The 15,980-nt window shown below is 35.0% G+C and overlaps 1 pseudogene; it reads right to left on the bottom strand.

Moving 5' to 3' along the window:
- Nucleotides 1-5,607: 5,607 nt before the first annotated feature.
- On the bottom strand, nucleotides 5,608-6,244 carry LOC138378743 (CDGSH iron-sulfur domain-containing protein 2-like; annotated as a pseudogene).
- Nucleotides 6,245-15,980: the final 9,736 nt, after the last annotated feature.

Raw genomic sequence — 15,980 nt, 5'->3', positions numbered from 1 at the left:
TCTATTATTAACAAAACTTATGACAGAAAATCAGCAAGAATAGAGAAGAACTAAATAACACCATTAACCAAATAAATCTAATTGATGTTAATAAAATATTCAACTCATACATTACTTTCAAGTGCACTTGGAACATTTAATAAGGAATGCTATATACTGGGTCATAAAAAAACTTAACAAATTTAAAGTAACTGAAATTATATAAAATATGTTCTCTGACCATAATGGAATCAAGATAAGAATGAATAACAGAAATATTAAAATGTCCAAATGCTTGCAAATTTAAAGATACATTTTTAAATAATAAATGAGTTTCAAAAAATTAGAAAATATTTTAAACTGAATAAAAATACAACATATTAAAATTGTGAAATGCAGCTAAAGCAATGTTCATAAAGATATTTATTACATTAAATACTTCTGTGGAATGAAAAATGGTCTCAAATCAATAAACCAAGCTTCCACCTTAAGAAACTAGAAAAGTAAAATAAACCCAAAGCAAACAAAAGGAAAGAAAAAATAAAGTTAAAAACAGAAATCAAAGAAATTGAAAAGAAGAAAGCTATAGAGAAAATCAGTGAAACAAAAAGCTGGTTTTTTGAAAAGATCAATAACATTGATAAAACTCTAGTAAGACTGAAAAGATAAAAAGACACAAATCACCAATATCAGTTATGAAACAAGGGCTATCACCACAGACCCCATGGCTATTAAAAAGACTGCAATGGAGTACCATGAACAACTCTACCCACCTAAGTTCAACAACTTAGACAAAATGGAACAATTGCTCAAAAATATACAAACTAAAACTTACCCAAAATGAAATCACTAACCTGAATAATTCTATATCACCTATATCTATCTATCTATATCTGTATCCATCTATCCGTCTATCTATCTTAGCCAAGGCCAAGAAGATTTTATCCCACGAATGCAAGATTACTTCAACACTTGAAAATCGATCTATATAGTCTACCATATCAATAATCAAAAGAAGAAAAACCACGTGGTCATATAAATTGATGCAAAAATAGCAGTTGACCCAATTTACATCCATTACTGGTAAAGACTTTCAGCAAACTAGGAATAGAAGAAAACTTCCTAAACTAATAAAGGGCACTCACAAAACCACCATCAGCTAACATCATAGTTATTTAATAATAGGAAAATGTTGCATGTTTTTCCCCATGATCTATATTGGAAGTCCTAGGCATTGTAATAAGGCCAGAAAAAAAAAATTTAAGGCATACAGATTGAAAAGTAAGAAACAGAACTATCTTTATTATCAGACAACACCATCTTCTATGCAAAAACAAAACAAAAAACCAAAACCAAAGAGTCTTAAAAAAACTAATAGAACTAATAAATTTAACAAAGTCACAGGAAACAAGTTACTGCATCAAAAATGTCATAATTCTATATATTAATACTATCAAGATACAATTAGCAAAAATTTACAAAATACCTTTTAACATAACTCCAAATAAAATGAAGTAGTTATATACTTTAAAAAAATATACAAACTGTATACTGAAAATTACAAAGCATCAATGGAAGAAATCAAAGAAGACTTAAATAAATGGAGAAATGTCTTAGCTTGTTTTTATGTTGTTATAAAGGAATACCTGAGGCTGGATAATTTATAAAGAAAAGAGGTTTATTTAGCTCACAGATCTGCAGGCTGTGCAAGAAGCATGGCATGAACATCTGCTTCTGGTGAGGGCCTCTGCCTGCTTCCCATCATGGTGGAAAGTGAAGGAGAGCAAGTGTGTGCAAAGATCACATGGCAAGAAGAATCAAGAGAGGGAGGGGGGAGTTGCCAGGCTCTTTTTAGCAACCAGCTCTCACAGGAACTAATAAAGTGGGAACTGACTCATTACCACAAAGATGGCACCAAACTATTGATGAAGGATCCACCCCCATGACCCAGACACCTCTCATTAGTCCCCACCTTCAACACTAGGTATCAAATTTCAACACGAGATTTGGAGGGGCCAAACATCCAAGTCACAGCAAGAGAAATACCACCTTCATGTGTTGGAAGACTCAACATAGTAAACATATCAATTCTTTACAAATTTATTTATAAATTTAAGGCAATTCCAGTCAAAGTATCAGCAAGATTTTTTTTATAGATATAGAAAAACTCACTCTAAAATGTATATGGAAAGGCAAAGGAATTAAGATAGCCAAAACAGTAATAAATAAGAATAAAGTTGGAGGAATTGTACTACCTAATTTTAAGACTTTGTATATAAGGTACAATAATAAAGATTCGTTGGTATTGGCAAAGGGTCAGTAGACATATTGATCCAAGGAACAGAACAGATTGTTCAGAAGTATACTCATACAAATATGGCCTATTTTTGACAAGGGTGCAAAGGCAATTCAAGAGAGAACTTGAAGTAAGCTTGAAGATATGTCAATATAAAGGCAAAGAGAACAGTAGAAAAAAACTCAGAATATCCAAGAATTGTGGGATAATCACAACAGGTGGAACATATGCACAATAAGAATAACAGAAGGAGAAGAAAGAAAGGAATAGAGGAAATATTTGAAGTACTAATGGCTGAGAATTTTCTTAAATTAATGATAGACACCAAACACAGATACAGGAATCTCAGAGAACACTAAACAATCCCATTACTAGGCATAAGAACAAAGGACGTTCTATAAAAAAGACCTCCGCACTAGAATGTTTATAGCAGCACAATTCACAATTGCGAAGATATAGAAACAACCCAAGTGCCCATCAACACAAGAGTGGATTAATAAAATGTGGTGTATGTATACCATGGAGTTCTACTCAGCCACAAAAAACAATGGTGATCTAGCACCTCTTGTATTATCCTGGATAGATCTGGAGCCCATTCTACTAAGTAAGGTATCACAAGAATGGAAAAATAAACACCACATGTACTCACCATCAAATTGGTATTAACCGATCAACACTTACGTGAACATATAGTAATAACATTCATTGAGTGTCAGGCAGATGGGAAGGGGGAGGAGGAGATGGGTATATTCACACCTAATGGGTGCAGTGTGCACCGTCTGGGGGATGGACATGCTTGAAGCTCTGACTTGGGTGGGGCAAAGGCACCCAAGTAACCTCAACATTTGTACCCCCATAATATGCTGAAATAAAAAAAGTAGAAAACAACCTAATCAAAAATCTTCAAAAGACTTCACTGAAAAAGATATATGAAAGGCAAATAAACACCAAAAAGATGGTCAACATCTTTAGAGAAATGCAAATTAATATCACAGTGAGATACCACTATATATGTGCTAGAATAACTAAAATTAAAAGAAAATACTGACAATACAAGTGCTGGTAAGGATGCAGAGAAACTGGAACATACATTGCTGGAGGAAATGTAAAATGGTACAGCCATGGTGAAAAACAGTATGTCACTTTTTTATAAAGTTAAACATACACTTACCCTATAGCCCAATAATCTCACTCATGAATATTTCCTATAGAGAATCAAAAACATACATCCACACCAAAACAGGAAGGTTCATAGTAGCAATGTTCATAATAGCCGACAAGTAGAAATAATCCAAATGTCCTTCAGTGGGTAAATGGTTAAACAAACTGTTACACTTCCATACCATGGAATACTACTCAGCAACACGAAGATTGAACTATTGATATGCTATTGATTCAGTTAGGTGTAGTTATGTTGAGTGAAAGGAATCAGTCTCAAAAAATTATACACTACATGATCTATTTATATGACATTCTTGAGAAAACAAAATTATAGTGATGGAGAACAGATTAGCACTTATCAATACAAAAGGACAGCATAAGGGAATTGTTTGGTGACATGAAACTGAGCTGATTCCTGATTGGGGTGTTAGTTATACAAATCTATATATGTGTTAAAATTCATAGAACTATATACCACAAAAACTCAATTTTACTGTGTGTCAATTCTTTAAGAAGCTTTATTTTTTAGAGCAGTTCTAGGTTTACAGAAAAATTGAGCTGAAAATACAGAGAGTTCCCATGTACCCTCTGCCCCCCAACCCCCTCCACTATTGACATCCCACACTAGAGTTGTGTGTGTTTTATAATTGAGGAACCTACACTGACTCATTATCACCCAAAGTCCATAGTTTACATTAGGGTTCATTCTTGGTATTGTACATTCTATGGGTTTTGATAAATGTCTAATGACATGCATCTACCATTGTAATATCATATAGAATAATTTCACTTCCCTAGAAATTCTCTGTAGTATACCTGTTGATTTCTCCCTCTCACCTAATCCCTGACACCCACTGATTGTTGTACTATCTTCATAGTTTTGCCTTTTCCAGAATGTCACACAGTTGCAATTATGCCAGTATGTAGCCTTTTCAGATTGGCTTCTTTCATTTAGTAATATGCATTTAGGTTTCCTTTATACATTTTCATGGCTTGATGGCTCATTTCTTTTAAGTGCTCAATAGTATTCCATTGCCTGGATGTACCACGGTTTATTTATCTATTCATCTACTGAAGGACATCTTCATTGCTTCCAAATTTTGACAATTATGAATAAAGCTGATATAAACATCTATGTGCAGGTATTTATGTGGACATAAATTTTCCATTGATTTAGGTAAATATAAAGGAACATGATTGTTATATTATATGGCAAGAATATGTTTAGTTTTGTACAAAACTGCCAAATTGCCTTCCAAAGTGGCTGCACCACTTTGCATTCCCACCAGCAACAAATGAGAGTTTTTGTTGTTTCATATCCTCATGAGGATTTGGAGTTGTTCAGTGTTTTGGATTTTGACCATTCTAACAGGTGTGTAGTGATATCTCATTGTTGTTTTAATTTGCAATTTCCTAATGACATATGATATTAAACATATTTTTATGTGTTTACTTGCCATCTGTATATCTTCCTTGGTGAGGTGTCTCTTTGGGTCTTTTGCCCATTTTCTTATTGTTTTTTTCCCTTTGTAAAGTAAATAAATCTTTTATAATGTAGATAACTGTTCTCAGTGGAACTTTTTATATCCAGTTTCTTTTCTGAAATTGGGATATTCATATTAGTTGGACAACAATCTCTATAAATGAAAGAATTTATGTCTGTGAAATCAAATAATTCTTGATGGTAATAGTTTTCTTGATTCATCTAAACACAATGGAGTGCAGAAGGCCAAAAGGAAAAATAAATACTTCAAATTATCAAAACAAAAGAGATATGAAAAATAATATATTTAACAGTGAAGAGGGAAAATTTTAAAATACAGACTTTGTTGAAAATATTGACATTCAAAGAAACAGCTTTGGACTAATTGCCAAAATTTAGATTTTCGTCAATTAAAATCAGAAGTGTTGATTTTATTGTTGGAAGATACATTAATTCTCTGAAGTCGAAATAAGAGGCTTGACAATTTAATTTCTATATAAGTGATTGTTTGCATATACAAAGTATCAAATATAAACAGTAGTGTAGCAAGTAAATAAACTGACAGAAATAATTGTTCAACCAAGTAGTAATAATTAAGACCACCATTTCAAAATTTTCTATACAAAAAGAATGAGAAAATATTGTTATAAGATTTGATACAATTGAATTCAATCCTAATTCATTACTATTATACTTCTTTCTTCTTCAGTATTGGTGGACCCACATTATCTCCTGTCAACTCATTGTGTTTGCTGTGTGAACCATAACAGGCAGGAAATGTCTTAGAACGACACCACCTACAATAAGCTGCTTTAGTAAGACACAGACCTTCAATGTTTATTTCATTCACCACTTTTGGATTTTCCTTTTGTATTTTAAGATTAATCAAGCTATATCCTTTTGTTGTTTTTCCTTTGGGGGAATGGACGAATTGCAAGGTAGCCAAGTAGTGTAAGTACACCCAGGAAAGGTCATAACTAAAGCCATGCTGAAATTGTCTCTATGTACCCAGTGCTTAGTACAGTGCCTTGCTTAGAGCAGGATCTCAATAAATAACTAATTCACAGTTTATCTGTGGTACAAATCCAGATTTTCATATACTTAGAGTCTGGTTTCTTTTGTTTGAATGTAAAGGGATTGAACTTTCTTAAATTTTTTTCCTTAATTAAAAATTTTCACTTCTGATGGGTTTTCTTCCTCTATCAGTGAAGATTTCCTGTTTCTGTTAGCCTGGCGAACGAGGTAATGTTCTCAGGGACTGGGAGCCGGTTCAGATACCCGGGAAGCTGTACCTTCACAATGTGGGCCACACTCTGCAGCACCATCCTGGCCGGCAGCATCCACTCCTCTACAGAACCCCCCATTTTCTTATTGTTGAGCTTTAAGAGTTCTTTGTATAATACATTTTGGATAATAGTCCTTTATTAGGTGTATCTTTTGAAAATATTTCCTCCCAGTCTGTGACTTGTCTTTTCATTTTCTTGATGCTATTTTTTACAGAGCAGATGTTTTTAATTTTAATGAAATCTAGCTTATCAACTGTTTCTTTCATGAGTCATGCCTTTGGTGGTGTTTCTAAAAAGTCATCACCATAACCAAGGCCATCTAGGTTTTCTCCTATGTTATCTTCTAAGAGTTTTATATTTTACATTTAGGTCTATGAACCATTTTGAGTTAGTTTTTGTGAAAGGTATGAGGTCTGTCTATATTCTTTTTCTTTCTTTCTTTCTTTCTTTTTTTTTTTTTTGCATGTGGATATTCAGTTTTTCCAGTACCACTTGATAAAAAGACTGTCTTTGCCCTATTGAATTGTCTTTACTCCTTTGTCAAAGAGCATATGACCATATTTATGTGGGTCTATTTTGGGGGGTCTATTATGTTCCATTGATATATTTGTCTACCCTTTTACCAATACTACACTATCTTGATTACTGTAGCTTTATACAGTCCTCAAATTTTGTTCTCCTTTAATATCGAATTGGCTATTCTGGGCCTTTTGCTTCTCCATGTACATTTTAAAATCAGTTTGTCAATATCCATAAAATAACTTGCTGGGGTTTTGATTGGGATTGCATTGACTCAATAGATCAATTTGAGAAGAACTGACACCTGGACACTATAAAGTCTTCTTATCCATGAACGTAGAATATCTTTCCATTAATTTCTTCTTTGGTAGCTTTCATCAGAGTTTTGTGGTTTTCCTCACATAGATCTTGTACATATTTAGTTCTATTTATGCCTAAGTATTCCACTTTTTTGAATGCTAATGTAAATGGTAATGTGTTTTTAATTTCAAATTCCACTTGTTCATTGCTGGTAAATAAGAAAGCAATTGACTCTTGTATATTAACCTTGTATCTTGCAACCTTGCTATAATGGCCTATTAGTTCCAGGAGTTTTTTGAAAATTCTTTTTTATTTTCCACATAGACAATTATGCATCTGTGAACAAAAAATAGTTTTATTTCTTCCTTTCTAATATGCATAATTTTTGTTCTCTTTTCTTGCTTTATTGCATTAACTAGGACTTCTGGTATGATTTTGAAAAGCAGCAATGAGAGGGGACATTCTTGCCTTGTTCCTGGTATTAACAGAAAAGCTTAAGTTTCTCACCATTAAGTATATTAGCTGTTGGTTTTTTGTAGATGTTCTTTGCCCAGTTGAAGAAGTTCCTCTCCATTCTTAGTTTAGGGAGAGTATTTTTTTTTTTTATCATGAATGGGTGTTGAAATCTGTCAAATATTTTTTGCATTTATTGATATGATCATATGATTTTCTTCTTTAGCCTGATGATGTAGTGAATTACATTCATTGATTTTTGAATGTTGAATTGGACTTGCATACCTGGAACAAATCCCACTTGGTCATCATGAATAATTCCTTTATACATTTTTGGATTTGATTTGCTAATATTTTGTTGAGGATTTTTGCATCTATGTTCATGAGATATTGATCTGTAGTTTTCTTTTCATATAATGTCCTTCTGTAGTCTTGGTTTGAATATAATGCTGGCTTCATAGAACAAGTTAGGGAAGAAAATGCTCCTATTTTCTGCAACAGATTGTGGAGTTGATATCATTTCTTCCTTAAATGTTTGGTAAAATTCACCAGTGAAACCATCCAACCTAGTGCTTTCTGTTTTGGAAGGTTATTATTTGTTAATTTAACTTCTTTAATAGATATAGGCCTATTAAGATTTATCTATTTCTCCTTGTGTGATTCTGGTAGTTTGTGTTTTTCAAGGAGTTGATCCATTTCATGTAGGTTATGAAATTTGTGGGCACAAAATTGTTCATAATATTCCTTTATTATTATTTTAATGTTCTTGGGATCTGTAATGATGTCCCCTCTTTCATTTCTGACATTAATAATTTGTACCCTCTCTCTTTGTTTCTTAGTTAGCTTGGATAGAGGCTTATACAATTTTTTGGTCTTTTCAAAGAACCAGCCTTTGATTTTGTTTATTTTCTCTATTGAATTCTTATTTGCAGTTTCTTTGATTATTTATTTTCTTCTTATTATTTTGGATTTAATTTGCTCTTCTTTTTCTAGTTTCATAAAGTGAAAGCTTAGATTATTGAGTTTAGATCTTTCTTCAATTCTAATATATGCATTCAATGCTATAAATTTCCCTTTAAGCATTGCTTTTGATAAGTTGTATTTTTATTTTAATTTAGCTCAAAATATTTTTAAATTTCTCCTGAGATATATTCCTTGACCCATGTGTATTTAAAAGTGTGTTGCTTAATCTCCAGGTATTTTAGGATTTTCTTGCTATCTTTCTGTTATTCATTTCTAGTTTAATTCCATTGTAATCTGAAAGCAGATGTTATATAACTTCTATTCTTTTAAATTTGTTAAGGTGTGTTTTATGCCAAGAATGTGGTCTATCTTGATGAATGTTCCATATGAGCTTGAGAATAATGTGTATCCCTCTGTTGCTAGATAAAGTAGTCTACAGATGTCCATTATATCCAGTTGATTGATGGTATTGTTGAGTTCAACTATGTCCTTACCAATTTTCTGCCTGCTGGGTCTGTCCATTTCTAATAAAGAGATGTTAAAGTCTCCAAATACTATAGTGGCTTCATCTATTTCTCCTTGCGGTTTTCTTGGGTTTTGCCTCAAGTATTTTGACATTGTTATTAGGTGCATATATATTACAGATTATGATGTCTTCTTGTAGTACAGACCCCTTATCGTTATGTAATGCCCTCTTTATTTCTGATAATTTTCTCTGCTCTGAAGTCTGCTCTGTCTGAAATTGATATAGCTATTTACATTTTCTTTTGATTAGTCAACATAGTATATCTTTCTCTATCCTTTTACTTTAAATCTATATGTCTTTATATTTAAACTGAGTTTCTCGTAGGCAACATATAGTGTGATCTTGTTTTTGGATCCACTCTAGCAATCTCTGTCTTTTGATGGGTGTGTTTAGACCATTGATTTTAAAGTGATTATTGGTACAGTTAGATTATTACCTACCATATTTGTTACTGTGTTCTATTTGTTACTTTGTTTCTTTGTTCATATATTTATTTTCCACACTTTTTCTGCTTTTTGTGGTTTTGAGTATTTTACATAATTCCATTTCCCTCTTTTCTTAGCATATCAATTATACTTTTTTAAAAACTTTTTTTAGTGGTTGCCCTATAGTTTTCAGTATACATTTGCAACTAATCCAAGTTCACTTCCATATAACACTATACCACTTCCTGGATAGTGCAAGTGGCTTGTAATAACAATATATTCCTAATTCCTCCCTCTGATCCTTTATATCATTGTTGTAATTCATATACACACACACAGTTGACCTTTGAACAGCATAGGAGTTGGGGTGCTGACCCCTTGTGCAGTTGATAATCTACATAGAACTTTTAACTACCCCAAAACTAAACTAATAGCCTACCATTGACTGGAAGCCTTACCGATAACATAGCCAGTCAATTACCACATATTTTGTGTGTTATATGTATTATATACTGTCTTCTTATAATAAAGTAAGCTAGAGAAAATAAAATGTTATTAAGAAAATCATAAGGAGGCCAGGTGTAGTGGCTCATGCCTGTAACCCAGCACTTTGGGAGGCAGAGGCAAGAGAATCACTTTAGGCCAGGTGGTCAAGGCCAGCCTGGGCAAGCGAGACCTTGTCTCTACAAAAATTTTTCTTTTTTTAAATTAACTGGGTGCTGTGGTGTGCACCTGTAGTCCTAGCTACTGGGGAGGCTGAGGCAGGATGATCAATTGAGCCCAGGAGTTTAAGGCTGCAGTGAGCTATGATCACACACACTTCAACCTGGGTGACCCTGTCTCTGAAAAAATAAAGAAAGAAAGAAGAGAAAATATATTTATTATTTATTAAGTGGAAGTGGATCATCATAAAGGTCTTCAATCTCATCATCTTCAAACTGAGTAGGCTGAAGAGGAGGTGGAAGAGGAGTTGGTCTTACTGTCTCAGGGGTGGCAGAGGCACATTAGGTGGACGAGGTGGAAGGGGAGGCAGGAGAGGCAGGCACACTTGATGTAATTTTTATTGAAAAAAAATCTGCGTATAAGTGGACCCATGCTGTTCAATGATCAATTGTGTATCTCTGTGTGTGTATACATTAATATTTATACACATACACAAAGTAGTCCCCCTTTATCTGAGGGGAATGCATTCCAAGACTCCCAGTGGATGCCTGAAACTGCAGATAGTACTAAACCCTATATATACTATTAAATATGTGTTTTCCTATAAATTAGGCACAGTAAGATATGAACAATACCTAATAATGAAATAGAACAATTATAACAATATGCTATAATAAAAGTTATGTGAATGTGGTCTCTCTCTCTCCTCTCTCTCCCCCCAAAAACATCTTACTGTATTGTACTCACCTATTTTTGGACCACAGTTGAGAGCAGGTAACTGTAACTGTGGAAAGCAAAACCACTGATAAGGGGGAACTACTGTGTGTGTGTGTATAAATGCATACATAACTGATTACATTGCCATTAATATTATTTTGAACAAAGTGCTATTAGATAAATTAAGAATAAGAAAAATTAAAGTTTTTATCTTACCATCATGTATTCCTTCTCTAATGCTCTTCCTTTCTTTATGCAGATCCAAGTTTCTGACCTATATAATTTTTCTTCTGTCTGAAGAACTTCTTTTAACATTTCTTGCAAAACAGGTCTATTGGCAAAAATCCCCTCCATTTTTAAAAATATGATTTATATTTTATTTTTTTAGATTTATACATTCAGAATTTACTGAGTAAAGTTTTATGTCTATTCACAATTTTGGAAATGAGTCAAATGTTAAATGAATTAAATGCTTTATGCTTCTCCTTAAAAACTAACCTAGTTGGTTTTTTTAATTAACAAATACAAATGGTATATATTCGTGGTGTACAACTTGATGTGTTGAAATATGTATACATTGTGGAATTGCTAAATGAAGCTAATTAATATATGTATTACCTCACATACTTATATTTCTGTTGTGAGAACACTTAAAATCTACTCTCTTAGCCATTTTTAATTATACAATACATTGTTATGAACTGTAGTCACTGTGTTGTACAATAAATCTCTTGAATTTATTTCTCCTATCTAACTGAAATTTTGTGTCCTTTGACCAACATTTCCGTAATGTCCCTGTCCTCCAGCCTCTGGTAACCACCATTCTACTCTCTGCTTCTATGAGTTCAACTTTTTAAGATTCTATATGTAAGTGAGATCACATGGTATTTGTCTTTCTGTGCCTGGCCTATTTCACTTAACATAGTGTCCTCCAGGTTCACCAATGTTGTCACAAATGGCAGGATTTCCTTCTTTTTTAAAAGCTGAATAGTATTGCACTGTGTGTACATACAAAATTTTCTTTATGCATTCATTCATCTGTTGATGGACACTTAGGTTGATTCTATATCTTGGCTATTATGAATGATGCTGGAATGAACATGGGAGTGTAGTTACTTCTTTGATATACTGATTTCATTTCCTTTGGATATATAACCAGTAGTGGGATTGCCGAATCATATGGAATTCTGTTTTTAATTCTTTGAGGACCTTCCATACTGTTTCCCATAATGGTTGTACTAATTTACATTACCTTAGCAGATGTATGGTTTATAAATATTTTCTCCCATTCTATGTATTGTCTCTTCACTCTTTTGATTGTTTCCTTTGGTGTGCAGAAGGTTTTTAGTTTGATGTAATCTCACCCGTCCATTTTTTCTTTTGTTGTCTGTGCTTTTGGTGTCATATCCAAAAAATCATTGCCCAGACCAATGCTATGCATCTTTTCCTCTTTGTTTTCTTCTAGTAGTTTTACAGTTTTAGCTCTTACATTTCAGTCTTTAATTCATTTTGAGTTGACTTTTGTATATGGTGCGAGATAAGGGTCCAATTTCATTCTTCTGCATGTAGGTATCCAGTTTTTCCAAAATAATTTATTGAAGAGACTGTCCTTTCCCCATTGTGTGTTCTTGGCACTTTTGTCAAAAATTGATTGAACATAAATGTATGGATTTAGTTCTTGGCTCTCTCTTTTGTTCCATTAGTCTATGTGTCTGTTTTTATGCCAGTACCATGCTGTTTTGATTATCATAGCTTTGTAGTATATTTTGAAATGAGGTAGTGTGATGTCTCCAGTTTTTTTCCTTTCGCTCAAGATTGCTTTGACTATTTGGTTCCACCTTTTAGGATTGTTTTTTCTATTTCTGTGAGAAATGTCATTGGAATTTTGATAGGGGGTGTGTTGAATCTGTAGATTGCTGTGGCCAGTGTGGACATTTTAACAATATTAATTCTTCTAATCCATGAACACATATATTTTTCCATTTATTTGTGTCTTCTTCAATTTATTTCATCCATGTTATATAGATTTCAGTGTATAGATCTTTCATCTCTTCAGTTAAATTTATTCCTAGGTATAATTTTTAGAGCTATTGCCTGACCCCAGGTCCACTGGAGCCTGGGTCCATGGGGGCTATCCTGGAGGCTGGATGTGTGGGTGCTAGTCTGAAGGTTGGGTCTGTAAAGGCAGGTCTGGAGCCTCAGTCCCCAGGGGCAGTCCTAGAGCCTGGGTCTGTGGGGGCCAGCCTGGCACTGGGTTCTACTGGAAGAGGCCTGGACCTTGAGTCTGCTGGAGCATGGGGTTAAAGGGGTCAGCCTGGAACCTTTGTCAACAGGGTCTGGCCTGGAAGCTGGGTCCATGGGGGCAGGCCTGGGTTCTCGGGCTACAAGTGTCAGCCTGATGCCTGGGATTGCAGGGGCCAGCATAGAACTGGGGCCAGCCTGGAGGTGGGGTTCTTGTGGATGAGCCCAGTGCTATGGGTGGCCTGGAGCTGCCTGGGTCAGCTGGGGGCCAGCCTGGAAACTGAGTATGTGGGGCTGGCCTAGAGTCTGGTGCCATGGGGGCCTGCCTGGTGTTGTATTTTACTAGAGTGGCCTGGTGCTGGGGACTGAGGCAGTCCAGTGCTTGCTTCCATCTCCTTCCCCCATGTAGAGAGTACCTCTCTTTGTGGGCTGCACTACCTGGGGTTGGTAAAGGGAGGCCACAGGTAATGTCAAACTGTCCTTCCTACACTCTTCAATTCATCTTTTCTTATTTCTGTGCTACACCCAGGTGTTCTAATCACTCACCTGGTTTCCTTAGTGCTTGTGAGAATATTTTTGTGTGTGGATAGTTGTGCAAATTGATGTTTTCACAAGAGGATGAGGGCTGGAGAATCCTATTCTGCCATCTTGCTGACGTTGCTCTCCCTCAATTTTTGTTTGTCCGAGAAAGCCTTTGTTTCTCTGTCATTCTTAAAGGATAATTTCACAGAGTACAGAATTGTTGGTTGGTGTTTTTTTTTTTTTTTCTCTCTCTCTCAATACTTTATTTCACTGCACTCTCTTCTTGCATGCATGGTTTCTGAGAAGTCAGATGAAATTCTTATCTTTGCTCCTCTATAGGTAAGGTGGGATTTTTGTTTTTGTTTTTTTTTTTTTTTTTTTTTTTTACTCCTCTGGCTTCTTGCAAGATTTTTTATCTTTGATTTTTTAGAAGTTTGAAAAGATATGCTAAGGTGGAGTGTTTTTTTATATTTATCTTGTTTGGTGCTCTTTCAGATTCCTGGATCTGTGGTTTGGTGTCTGGCATTAATTTGGAGAAATTCTCAGTCATTATTGTTTCAAATATTTCCTTTGTTCTTTTCTATCTATATTCTTGTTCTGGTATTCCCATTATATGTATTTTCCTCCTTTTATAGCTGTCCCACAGTTCTTGTATATTCAAAATAAAAAATGTTTTCTTTTTCAATCTTTTTTATCTTTGTTCTTCAATTTTGAAAGTTTCTATTGTCATATCCTCAAGCTCAGAGATTCTTTCCTCAGCTGTGTCCAATCTACTAATGAGCCCATCAAGGGCATTCATTTCTATTACAGTGTTTTTGATCTCTAGCAATTCTTTTTTATTATCTCTTAGAATTTCCATTTCTGCTTAAATTATCCATCTCTTCTTGCATATTGCCTACTTTTTCCATTGAGCCTCTTAGCGTATTAATTGTAGATTTTTAAAATTTGTAGTCTGATAATTCTAACACTCCTGCCATATCTGACTCTGGTTCTGATGCTTGTTTAGTCTTTTCAAACTGTGTTTTTTGCTTTTTAGTATGCCTTGAAGTTTTTTGTTGGAAAGTGGACGTGATATTCTTGCTACAAGGAGCTGTGCTAAATAGGCCTTTAGTAATGTAGTGGTAAGGCTGCGGGGAGGGGAGCATTCTACAGTCCTGTGATTAGGTCTCAGTCTTTTGGTGACCCTGTGCTGCTGGACTGTGGACTTCATAAGTGCTTCCTGTTTTTTCCCCTCCTTAGGTGGGTCAGGATGGCTAGTAGCCCCGGGGCTGGAGTTCGAGATTTCCTTTCCCCCAGGTAGTTTAGGCTCTGATAAAAGCCCTACAGGTTAGACTCTGGTAAAATAGTTTACCTTCAGGGCAAGTCTTGCTAAGAAGAAAAGAATGTTCTGCATATTTCAAAATGGTTGCTTTCCCCCTTCCCTTGCTGGAAATGTGAGAAGATTTCTCTGATATTCACTGCGAGAACCTGGTAGAGCTCCTGGAGCTAAAATTCACAAAAGTGTGGGAGGCCCCCTATGACCGGTTCCACCTGGAGTAAGAGCAATTCATCAATTACAGTGCAGGCTTTTCTATCCTGACACTGGTTCCTGCCTACGTTTCTGTTAGTGTGTTTCTTCTCTGGTAAGTTGTGATTCTGTGTATCTGCCTGTCTGTCTTTCCAATTTTGGGGGCAATGTTTTTCCCTGTGACCTTACTTCTCTGACAGACTTAAGAAGAGTTGTTGAATTTTCACTTTGTTCAGCTTTTTACTTGTTATTAGGATGTGGTGGTGATCTCTAAGCTCCTTACATCTGAGCCCCACACTGAGTCAGGTGTCCTGGCTGTGAGAGAAACTGGAGAGAGGGTGGTGCTACCCAAAACCAAATGTATGGTGGTCTTTGGGAGTATTAAGAAATTAGGTCTAGTGGGCCCAGCTATTACCTGGTCAAGGCCTGCCCCCATCCTGGCAGAATTTATTGCAGAACTTCCTAACAACAGAACCAGAAGTTCTGTATGTTTATTTAAAGGATAAAATTTTAAAAAGAAAAAACTTCTCAGCTGCAACTATAGTCTAGATGATGCCTCACTGCCCCTTACAAATGCTGGTGAGGGTTAGGATTAGGCTTGAGACATGTGTTATAAACTTGCAGGGTTAGCCTGTAAGCCCCAGGTTTGTCTGTATGTCCTTGATCACTTAGGGGTAATCCTAGTGTTCTGCAGGCACTTTGTCCAGTATCAAATAAACCAGTGTTTTCCAAAAGTCAGGAACATCAGAACTATTTTGAAAAAATTAATTAGGCTCCTGTCCCCAGAATTTCTGATTTAGGAGGTCTCTGTGAGGCCTGAGGATTGTTGGTTTATTTCTGTATTTTCTTTTGTTTGGCTTATTTGTGTTTCGATTTTCAGCCATTGTGAAAAGTTCAGAATCTACTAGTCTAGATCTCTTAATCAGAATTGTAAGATTC

The sequence above is a fragment of the Eulemur rufifrons genome, chromosome 30 (assembly GCF_041146395.1).
Source record: "Eulemur rufifrons isolate Redbay chromosome 30, OSU_ERuf_1, whole genome shotgun sequence".
Lineage (NCBI taxonomy): Eukaryota > Metazoa > Chordata > Mammalia > Primates > Lemuridae > Eulemur > Eulemur rufifrons.
Note: the sequence above shows the minus strand (reverse complement) of the source record. Positions and strands in the feature narration are given on the sequence as shown.